The following is a 12,182-nucleotide window of genomic DNA, read 5'->3' as shown; positions in this document are numbered from 1 at the left end:
TGTACGCAATTGTCTATCGCACATAAAACGGGTATCCCTTATAATCCTCAAGGTCAAGGAATCATTAAACGGGCACATCAAACTCTCAAACATCAATTGCAAAAACTAAAGGAGGGGGAATTGTATCTCAATACCCCCTCCAACTCTTTAAACCATGCTTTATTTGTTCTAAATTTTTTACAATTGGATAAAAGTGGCCGTTCAGCAGCACAGCGATTTTGGAACTTTGATGCGCAAACAATAAGACCTGAAGTCTTTTGGAAAGACCCACTTGTGGGAAAATGGTATGGACCAGATCCTGTAATAATGTGGGGACGAGGGCATGTTTGTGTTTTCCCACAGGATGCCGAAGTGCCGCGCTGGCTGCCGGAAAGGTTGGTACGCACGGCGGAAACGATCTCTAGTAAACCAGATGAGGAGACTGGCGATTCAAGAGCATGATGAATTACCATCTTGGCAACAACTTCAGGCATTGATGCGAGAGGCACAGAATCGTGTTGCTGTGCAGGGCGATTCGATATCGCCTTTAAGCTTCCTGATAACCTTATTAATTATCTTAAATCAGATTAATACTGCACATTCTGAAGAATATTCAAGTGCTTATTGGGCTTATTTTCCCGACCCTCCCCTTCTCCAACCAGTGGGCTGGGAGGGTCCATTCCCATATACACTAATGATACTGTGGCTTTGGGTGGTTTTTCAGATAAACATATTATTCCTAATCAAGTTAATTTCTCTTATCATGGAGTGTTTGATCGCTTACCTATTTGTCTGTCTAGATATTTTAATTCAACAGGATGTCTTTTTGTTGGGGAGTCAGGATATGCTGATTATGACAATTGTTGGAACCTATATATTCCTGGAGTAAGGAAAGAATCTGGAACTCCTCAACGTCGTAATGGAACTGGTCCTTTAGATATCCCTTTCTGCGACTTTGGAACAAGGGGAAGAGTCACTGCTGCACCATGGAAACTGTGTCGAGATGGAACTGCTATGGTTTATAACATATTTGGGACAAATGAGTCATTGTGGGACTGGTCTCCAGACTCGGCCTGAAACCCTGGAGCTCAGGATAATAGAAACTTTGCATTCCGTATTTGGAATTTGGGCGGCTCTAAAGTGTTCCAAACAGAAATCTGGAAACTAGCTGCCGCCCTTGGATGTGAGGGTTTCTACCTTCAGGTGGGATCGAAACTAAGACACGGTTATTTATCGAATCTCACCATGAGATGCCCTCGTGCATGTGTGCCTCACCCTTATGCTTTACTAGTATGGTCTGTAAATATACAACCTGGGTTACGAAATTATAATGTAACTTGTAACAATTGTACTTTGACTAACTGCGTCAGGGGAATTACTAATCAAACTAGGGTTTTAGTCTTAAGACAGCTGCTTTTGTTATGGTTCCTGTAAAGATTAATGGGTCTTGGTATGATGAAAGAGGACTTGAACTTTGGAGAGAAGTAGAGGGTGCTTTAATGTGTTATCGCAGGGGAATAGGGTTAATAATTCTGGGATTTGTAGCTTTGGTAACCCTTATTGCTTCTTCGATTACTGCAGCCTGTCCTTGGCACAATCAGTGCAAACTGCAACTTTTGTTAATAATCTGGCACAAAATGTATCCGTTACCCTGGGGACTCAAGAAGATATTGACAAAAAGCTAGAAGATCGATTGAATGCCCTTTATGATGTTGTAAAATTTTTAGGTGAAGAGGTTCAAAGTATAAAGTTGAGATTACGAGTACAATGTCATGCTGATTTCCGATGGATCTGTTACCCCCCAAAAATATAATGGTAGTATAACTGCTTGGGATAAGGTGAAAGCTCATTTAGAAGGTATTTGGCATAATGAAAATATTTCCTTAGATTTGCTGCATCTACATCAGGAAATAATGAACATTGAAAATGCACCCAGACTTGATTTGGATGTTGCAAAAAGAGCTGAGTCTTTTGTTAAAGAACTTTTTCGACATGTACCTACCATCGATAGTATTTGGTACTTGGGAGCAGCCATGGGAGGACTATTCTTAATAATTTTAACTGTTTTATTTCTTGCACCTTGTTTAATTAAAAAACTGATTGATGATCTATGGATGATAAAGGCTTCCATCTATGGAAATGGTCTGCGGTTAAAGGAACATAAGCGTGCTATATAAAAAGAAAGGGGGAGATGCGGGGAGCTGCCCGTGAGAACGGGGTCCTTTGTCTGAAGGACACAGCCCTGGGAGCTGCCTCAGTCCTTGAGGGTTTGCTTGCAAACATAGCTCTCTGTCCCGCCACCCCAGAGATTAGGCGAATATTTACTGCAGACACCTGGAGTTCTGTGCAAACTTCTCACACACAGGGAAATGTTATCTGGTGTAAGAAATAACAACAGGGTGCCATTCCCATGCTCTCAAGATTTCTTGTGATTTTTTGTAAGATGTATAGGTCAACAAAGAAAATGTTAACTGTCTTGTCTTTCTCACGCTCTCCTGTATAAATATAAGATGCTGAATAAAGCTGGTGTCAGACCGCTCCCCTTTGTGGAGATGTGTCTGAACCTCTCGACCCCATCTTTGTTGTAGTCTCTTGCTGTAGTTTTCTTTCTCAGCCCTGCCGTGCACGTTCTCGGGACCTGATCGACTTTGCCGGCTGGCACCGGCACATAGTGATGCTTCCTAAGGCCCACTTGACTTCACATTCCAGGATGTCTGGCTCTAGCTGAGTGTGGGTGATCACACCATCATGATTATCTGGGTCGTGAAGATCTTTTTTGTACAGTTCTTCTGTGTATTCTTGCCACCTCTTCTTAATATCTTCTGCTTCTGTTAGGTCCATACCATTTCTGTCCTTTATTGAGCCCACCTTTGCATGAAATGTTCCCTTGGTATCTCTAACTTTCTTGAAGAGATCTCTAGTCTTTCCCATTCTATTGTTTTCCTCTATTTCTTTGCACTGATCACTGAGGAAGGTTTTCTTCTCTCTCCTTGCTATCTTTGGAACTCTGCATTCAAATGGGTATATCTTTCTTTTTCTCCTTTGCTTTTCATTTCTCTTCTTTGTACAGCTATTTGTAAGGCCTCCTCAGACAGCCATTTTGCTTTTTTGCATTTCTTTTTCTTGGGAGTGGTCTTGATTCCTGTCTCCTGTACAATGTCATGAACCTCCATCCATAGTTCATCAGGCACTCTATCAGACCTAGCTCCTTAAATCTATTTCTCACTTCTACTGTATAGCCATAAGGGATTTGATTTAGGTCATACCTGAATGGTCTGGTGGTTTTCCCTACTTTCTTCAATTTCAGTCTGAATTTGGCAATAAGGAGTTCATGATCTGAGCCACAGTCAGCTCCTGGTCTTGTTTTTGCTGACTGTATAGAGCTTCTCCATCTTTGGGTGCAAAGAATATAATCAATCTGATTTTGGTATTGGACATCTGGTGATGTCCATGTGTAAAGTTGTCTCTTGTGTTGTTGGAAGAGGGTATTTGCTACGACCAGTGTGTTCTCTTGGCAAAACTCTATTAGCCTTTGCCCTGCTTCATTCTGTACTCCAAGACCAAACTTGCCTGTTACTCCAGGTATCTCTTGACTTCCTACTTTTGCATTCCAGTCCCCTATAATGAAAAGGACATCTCTTTTTGGTGTTAGTTCTAGAAGGTTTTGTAGGTCATCATAGAACATTCAACTTGAGCTTCTTTGGCATTAGTGTTTGGGGAATAGACTTGGATTGCTGTGATACTGAATGGTTTGCCTTGGAAACAGAGATAATTCTGTCATTTTTGAAATTGCACCCATGTACAGCATAATGTAATACTATTACTGGCCATGGGTTTATCCATGGAGGGCTCCTCTCATCATCCTTCAGCTAAAAACAAGCTATTGAACATATATGAGATTTAGGAGCTCTCTTATTTTTTACTTACTATAAAAGATACTCAAATAAGATGCTACAGTGGTGATTACATGTTTTAAAGTCACTTGAAGAAAAGAAAGCCTTAATAATGCACTCCACAGAAAACAATGGCAATGTAGCAGAGCTTAGTAGCAGTTCAATAGTTGGTTGCAGAGAAAGTGCCTCATTTGGTGGAACCTGAGTCTGGAAGATCCCCTGGAGAAGGAAATGGCAACCCACTCCAGTATTCTTACCTGGAGAATTCTGTGGATTGAGAAGCCTGGTAGACTACAGTCCACGGGGTCGCTAAGAGTTGGACACGACAGAAGGACTTCACTTCACTTCGATGTAGAAATAACCAAACTGATGTGCCTTGTGAGTTCAAGTACAGCCTTTACTGAATGATAGCTGTTGTAGGGCATGCGTGGTGCTCAGTCATTAAGTTGTGTCCAACTCTTTTGCAACCCCATAGACTGTAGTCTGTCAGGCTCCTTTGTACATGGGATTTTCCTAGCAAGAATACTGGAGTGGGTTTCCATTTCCTCCTCCAGGGGATCTTCCCCACCCAGGGACTGAACCCATGTCTCCTGCATTGGCAGGCAGATTCTTTACCACTGACCCACCGGGTATAATTCTATTTCAGGTAAGATGCTGGAATTGGCATCTGTGCAATGATAGCTGAGGCACAGACAGAAATTCAGAGATTATTTCGTTATTGCAAAAGCCGTATTTGTAGTCCTGTAGCCATTTTTAAAATTCAGTTTATAATTAAAAAGTTCCTCCAAAAGAAATTTTCAGTTCTAGATGGTTTCACTGAAGAGTTCAAACTTTAAGTGGTTAACACCAATTTTACATAATCTCTTCCAGAAAAGAGAAGAGAAAGGAACATGTCCCAACTTGTTTTATGAAGCTAGTATTACCTAATACCACAAAGAAAATACCAAAAAAAAAAAAACTACCAATATTTCACAATATCTCGAGTCACAAAAATCCCCAGCAGATACTAACAAACCTAACCCAACAATATATAAAAAGAACTATGCAACTTAGCCAAGTGGAATTTATTGATAAATTGGACCACATCAAATATATATATATATATATATATATATATAATTCCACAAAAGATTCTGTTAATAGGAAACTATCCTCTGAGGAAATATTTGCAAAGCTTTAATCTGACAAAGGGCTTCCCTGGTAGCTTAGTTTGTAAAGAATCTGTCTGCAATGCAGGAGACCCCGGCTCGATTCCTGGGTCAGAAAGATCCCCTGGAGAAGGGATAGGTTACCCATTCCAGTGTCTTTGGAAATGAAACTAATATGCACGCAAAAGCCTATATACAAATGTTGTGAAAGTTGCTCAGTTGTGTCTGACTCTATGACCCCATGGAATTCTCCAGGCCAGAATATTGGAGTGGGTAGCCTTTCTCTTCTCCAGAGGATCTTCCCAATGCAGGGATTGAACCCAGGTATCCTGCATTGCAGGTGGATTCTTTACTGTCTGAGCCACCAGGGAAGCCCCAAAATACTGGAGTGGGTAGCCTATCCATTCTCCAGCAGATCCTCCTGACCCAGGAATCAAACCAGGGTCTCCTGCATTGCAGGCAGATTCTTTACCAACTGAGCTATCAGAGAAGCCCAATACAAATGTTACAGCAGCTTTATTTGTGATAACTAAAATCTAGAAACAAATCAGATGTCTTTCAACAGGTTATCAACAAACTGTGGTACCACAGAATCCTCTTCAGGGATAAGAAGGAATGAAATGCAACTAACCCTGGTGGTTCAGTGGCAGAGACTCTATGCTCCCAATGCAGGGTGCCTGGGTTTGATCACTGGTCAGGGATCCAGATCCCACATGCCGTAACTAAAGATTCCCCAGGCCACAATTAGGATCCAATGCAGCCAATAAGTAAATAAATTTTTAAAAAAGAAGAAGAAGGAAGGAACTATTGACACACAACTTGCATGCATCTCCAGGGATATTTGTGGAGTGTTACAGTACCATTGGAGAAGGAAATGGCAACCCACTCCAGTATTCTTGCCTGGAGAATCCCATGGACGGAGGAGCTTTGTGGGCTACAGTCCACGGGTCGCAAAGAGTTGGACACGACTGAGCGACTTCACTTCACTTTACCGTACCATGTCAGCAATTTATGTTCAAATTTTTTGAGGAAAAAAACCATTCTTTGCACTATTCTTGCAAGCTTGAAATGATTTAAAGGAAAAACAGAGTAACTGGCAGGGCTTAAAGTCTAACTGGACATGAGAGAGGCAGGAGTTAAGAATGACTACCAGGTTTTTAGCTGAGGTAATGAGGGTTTCCAGTGGAGACCAAGAATATAAGGAACAGTAATGAGAACATATATAAGGTAGAGATTCATTTTTAATTTTGCATATTAATTTATCAAGGTTATTTTGACAAATTCTTGTATTTTTAGCTAAATTATAATAGTTGCCTGTGGTCAGATGATTTGCTGCCAGAAATTCTGAGTCTCATTCTTGGCTCTAAATTTACACAGAGCACTTAATTTCTTCAATGCTTGCTTTTTCATTTAAAAAGTGGGACTAATAATTGTCATCTGCAGAATACTTTCCTCAGGAGAGAGTCATAATTTGAGCACAATTAACTGCTTCTAATTTTTCAAACATCAAATTCTACTTGATGTTCACCTAATAGTAGGAACACAATGTCCCAAACTGTTTCCTAAAAGTGATTATTCTTTTAAACCATCAATTCACTTTGAGGTAATTTTATGAAACAGAGATTAAATTGGAACTAACTCATATAAAAATAATATCCTTTAACATTAGCCATAACAACAGCTTGACATTCTCTCAATAGAAAGATTGTACAACACAATGAAGGTGGGGAGAGAGATTAAAAACAACAAAAAGTCAATTTCTACATAAAACTACACAATTTCCATAATTATTGGTATCCACTTCTACAAATTTCCTTAGAAAGCAGCAGACAGAAAAATATATAGTCCCAGCATGAAACTAATGAACTCAATACAAAGAATATCAGCAGACATAATGAGAGACTTTACCTTGGGGTATTAGTGTCAGACTTTGATGCTGAAGACCAGACTCGGAGCCATACCTTAATCGAAATGGGACTGATGGAGAGTGTTCAGGTAGACACTGGGGCCCAAGGAGGAGCTTTTGTTTGCATATTGTTGAATCTCTCTCCTACCTCTTCAGATGAAGTGTCTTTCAGGCTGTTCTTTAGAAGACCAGGAAAGCTGGGGGAGAAAAAATAGTTCATATATTCATCATCTCCCTCACAAAGAAACAATGATTTTTATAGTACAGTAATTTTTTAAATGTTATTCCTCCTTCCTATTTTAATGTGACTTTTTAGTTTGAATAGACTTATAAAATGACAACAGTCATAAATTTATGAACTATGCCTACAGTAGCAGAAATGGAAGAAGCAAGTGCTTAGAACACACTTGAATAAAATTTCTACAGTTCAGGATCTGAGGGGCCATAGATCATAGAATCATTAACTTCAAAAAAGAAATTATTAGTGAAGTATAAGATGCATACAGAAAAGTACACAAATCCTAAATATGCAAATTGATAAATATGTGACCACATCTATGTAATCAACAATCTGGTCAAGAAATGGTAATCTATGAAAAAACTAATAGGTCTGAATAGTGGTTAATATTGGGAGCTGTCATCTGGAAGGCAACACACTGGAGTTGAAAATGTTCTGTATTTTGATCTGGGTGATGGTTATTGTAACTGTTTACATAGGTAAGAGTCATCCGATACATTTCAGATCTGTGTATTTTCTCAGGTTATAATTTAATAGAAAGTAAAAAAAAAAAAACAATTAAAGATTGGTTCTGCCCAGTTTTGAACTTCATGTAAATAAAACTACCACAGGTGTTCTTTTGTATCTTACTCAGTATTATGTCTGGGAAATTCATCCCTGTAGGTTGAATATGTTGCAGTTCATTCATTCTTATGGCCAACAGTACTAAATGGTATAAGTATGCCATAGTTTATTCATTTTGCTTTTTTGTTTGTTTGTTTGTTTTTGGCCACACCACATGTGGAATCTTATCTTAGTCCCCTGACCAGGGATTGATTCCGTGCCCTCTGCATCAAGCAGTACAGAATCTTAACCACTAGACTGCCAGGGAAGTCCCTATCCATTCTATTTTTGACCTGTATCCAATTTGAGCCTAATACAAATACTATTTCTATACATAATTCAGGACAAATATGTAGAAGTGAAACTGTTGGGATTAGGGTGTGTGTGTATTCAATTGGATATACTGCCAGTTTTTTACCACGTGGTCATTCCAATTTACCTGTCATCAATGTATGAGAGTTACCACTAGCTTTACATCCTCACCAATAATTGCTGTCAGTCTTTGTAATCTTAGCCATTCTAATAGAAGTGTCCAGTACATTGTATTGTTGTTTTCATTTTTTAAAATATTTGTTTATTATTTATTTGGCTGCACATGGTTAACTGCAGCATGTGGAATCTAGTGCCCCAATCAGAGATCGAACCCAGGCCCCCTGCATTGGGAGCACTGAGTCTTAACCACTGGACCACCAGGGAAGTCCCTGTTGTTTTCATTTTAATTTCATTGATTTTTGAATACTTTTTCATATATTAGTAGTCATTTTGTGAAGTCTATTCAGATCTTTTGCCCATTTTTAAAAATATCTTGTATTTTGTCTTACTGATTAGAAAATATCCTTTATATATTCAGGATATAAATCTTAATGACTAGCCTTTTCACTTTCTTAACGCTGTCTTTTGGTGAACAGATGTTATTAATGTTGGTTTTGTCCAATTATCAATCTTTTCTTTCATGGTTACTGCACTTTTTGTGTCCTGGTGGTTAAGAAATTCTTTCCATCGTGATTATGAAGATTGTTTTCTATATTATTTTTAGAAGCTTCATACAATTGAACTTGCAATTTCCTGGAGGTTAATTTTCTATATATACGATGCAGAGGTCAGGTTTCTTCTTTTTTTCCATATGGATATCCAGTTGTACCAGTACTATTTACTGAAAAACTCATCATTCTTCACTGCTCTGAAATGTCACTTTTGCTATAAATCAAATGTCTGTGTCTGTGTCTATTGCTGGCCACAGTGTTCTGTCTAATTTTCTACTATCTGTCCTCGAATGATACTAGTGAAAGTGAAAGTGGCTCAATCGTGTCCGACTCGTTGCAACCCCATAGACTATACAGTCTCTGGAATTCTCCAGGCCAGAATACTGGAGCGGGAAGCCTTTCCTTCCTCCAGGGGATCGAACCCAAAGTCTCCCATATTGCAGGCAGATTCTTTACCAGCTGAGCCACCAGGGAAGGCCTGCATGATACTAAGCTGTCTTAATAATTGTAGATTTATAATAAGTTTTACTCAGGAGCAAGTCCTTCTACTTTGTTCTTCTTTTTAAAAAGTTGTCTTAACTATTTTTGGTTCTTGCCTTTCCACATAAATTTGAAAATCAGCTTGTCAAAACAAGAAAACAGAAAGCTTGCTAAGATTTTTATTGAGGCTGCATGAATATTTAGATCAGTTTAAGGAGAATTATATTCTAGTCCATGAACACAGTGTTTTTCTTCATTTATACATTTGAGAGTAAATTGCAGACATTATTTCATTTTACCCCTAAATATTTCAATCTGTATTTTGTAAAAGCAATGATATTCTCTTACATAATCATGATACATGTACCAAAATCAGGAAATAAACATTGATGTATTACTATTGTCTAATCTCTGTGCATTATTTAGATTTCCTTTATACCTTTACTAATGTCCCCGACAACAAAAGAGAAAATAAGTGCTGTGGCATTTTTGTTTTTTGAATCATATAGTGCATTTATTCCTTATGTCTCTGTAGTCTTCCTTAAGCTAGAACAGTTCCTGAGTCTGTCTTTGTTTTGAAATGTTTAAGAATACATTTAAGGCCAGGTTTTTTTGGTAGAATATCCCTGATTTGGTTTCATCTGGTATTTCCTCATGGTTAGACCTGGGTTTTTGCATTTAAGAAAGGAAAAGTCATGAAATTAACTTTGTGTCTCTCTTTTTGCACCATGTCAGCATGTATTAATACATAATGTCAACTTACCCCTTTGCTGGTAATTTTGTCCACTTGGATGAACTGCCAGTCTTCTCAACTGTAAGTTTACCTGTTTTACCTATGTCATGTGCTTTGGGTTTTTTGATGCTATTTAAATGCCATTTTTAAACTCTCTGATTGTTGATGGTATATAGAAACTCAGTTGGTTATGGTTGATTAACCTTGTATTCATTAACCTCAGTAGACTGTTTTGAACTGTGCTGTGCTCAACTGTGTCTGACTCTTTGCAACCTCACAGACTGTAGCCCACCAGGCTACTCTGTCCATGGAATTTTCCAGGCAAGAATACTGGAGTGGGTTTCCTCCTCATTTCCTCCTCCAGGATATCTTCCCCACCCAGGGATCAAACCCACCTCTTGCATCTCCTGCATTGGCAGGTGGATTCTTTACTACTAGCACCACCTGGGAAGAACTTTTCTATAATTTGTTATATTTTAATTTTTTAAAATTCTTTTCATTCTAATAATTTATCAGTAGATTATTATGAATTTTCTACATTTACAAATATGTCAATTGTGTGTGTGTGTGTATTAGTCTCTCATTCGCATCCGACTCTGCAATTCTGTGGACTGTAGCCTGCCAGGCTCCTCTGTCTGTGGAATTCTCCAGGCAAGAATACTGGAGTGTTTTGCCATGGCTTCTCCAGGGGATCTTCTCAATCCAGGGATCAAACCCAGGTCTCCCACATTATGGGCAGATTCTTTACCATTTGAGCTATGTGGAAAGCCCCCAATCATATATAAGGACAGTTTTTTCCTTCTGTTCATGCTGAGTCTCTTCAGTAGTGTCCAACTCTTTGCAACCCCATGGACTGTAGCCTGCAAATCTCTTCTGTCTGTGGAAATTCTCAAGCAAGAATACTGGAGTGCATTGCCATTTCCTTTTCCAGGGAATCTTCCTGACCCAGGGGTCAAACCAACGTCTCTTAAGTCATCTGCGTTGGTAGGCAGGTTCTTTACCTCTAGCACCACCTGCAAAGCCCTTTTGCTACAAAGCCTTATACCTTTTATTTTGCTTCTTGCCTTTTTTACTGGCTAGGATAATATTAAATAGAAATGGTGATAGTGAACACCCTTCTCTTGTTCCCAACTTCAGGGGGAAAGGTTTTGATATTTTATTCTTCAGTACAGTATTTGCTATAGATATTTGGAGAATCACTTATTAGATTGGGGAAGATTCTTTCCATCCATAGGCACTGGACTTCTCTTTTTCTTAAGTCATGAATATGTAGAATTTTACCAAATGCCTTTTTTCCCTCTATTAAGTTAATACTATTTTGCTGTTATTCTGAAAAACATAGTTAATTACACTGATTAATATTTCAATGTTAAACGAACCTTGCATTTCTGGAATAAATTCAACCTATTTATACACAATTGTTATGATATTTGCCAGGTTCTTATTTTTAAAACTAAATTGCAGTTACCCCTAATAGTTAAAAAATCCCAAATATTATTTGGGTTAATTTATGTCCAGGTTATATTCAATCCTGGTAAATGTTTCAGGCTCACTTTTCCAAATGCTATGCTATGAAACAAACCACCAAAATTTAATTGGCTTAGAACAATAGTAACCATTCTCTCTTTCACAGTGTCTGTGTGGAGAATTCCAGCCACTCATCTCTGGACCTTGAGCAGTTGAGTCTGCTCAAGGTCTCTCATAAGGTTTAATTCTGATTGTTTGGGATTAAGTTACCTCAAAAGCTTCTTCACTCAAATCCCTGGTGCCTAGGCTGGGGAGAGCCCAACAACTGGATTCTGGAACACTTGTGTGTATTAGTTGTTCAGTCATGTTCGACTCTTTCCGAACCCATGCACTGTAGCTCACGAGGGGAAGGAAGAGCCCCAGTGGGCTTACAAAATGGGTATCACACATCACCCAGGCTAGAGGTCTTCAGAAATGCCATTATGCCCTTGGAACAACAGGGCAGACCCTGAATGCATCTTGGTTTCAGTGTCCCAAGGTGAAATTCTTTCCTCACTGCCCCAGGCATCCATTTCCTCAGTGAGGGCCTCCTCCCAACCAGGACTATGTTAGGAGCTGGTAGCCAATGTAATAGGAAAAGGGACGTGTCTGTAAACTTGTCAGACATGATCCAGAGGACAAAGGGGACACTAAAAGATGGTAGGCCAAGAAGTATCATGATCAGGTTTGCACTATCACTCAGTTCAATCGCT

General features: G+C 39.0%; 1 long non-coding RNA gene across 1 annotated transcript in view; it reads right to left on the bottom strand.

Moving 5' to 3' along the window:
- The window catches only part of LOC147363256 (uncharacterized), a 148,418-nt gene that overhangs the window by 109,643 nt on the left and 26,593 nt on the right, over nucleotides 1-12,182 (bottom strand). The window contains exon 2 of the long non-coding RNA XR_015136867.1: nucleotides 6,929-7,123. This is a non-coding gene — a long non-coding RNA (uncharacterized LOC147363256). The remainder of the gene's footprint in view (nucleotides 1-6,928; nucleotides 7,124-12,182) is intronic.

The sequence above is a fragment of the Bos grunniens genome, chromosome 11, assembly GCF_055505025.1.
Source record: "Bos grunniens cultivar Pamir isolate PY7600 chromosome 11, Bosgru_T2T1.0, whole genome shotgun sequence".
Taxonomy (NCBI): Eukaryota; Metazoa; Chordata; class Mammalia; order Artiodactyla; family Bovidae; genus Bos; species Bos grunniens.
This window is presented reverse-complemented; position numbering and strand designations above follow the sequence as displayed.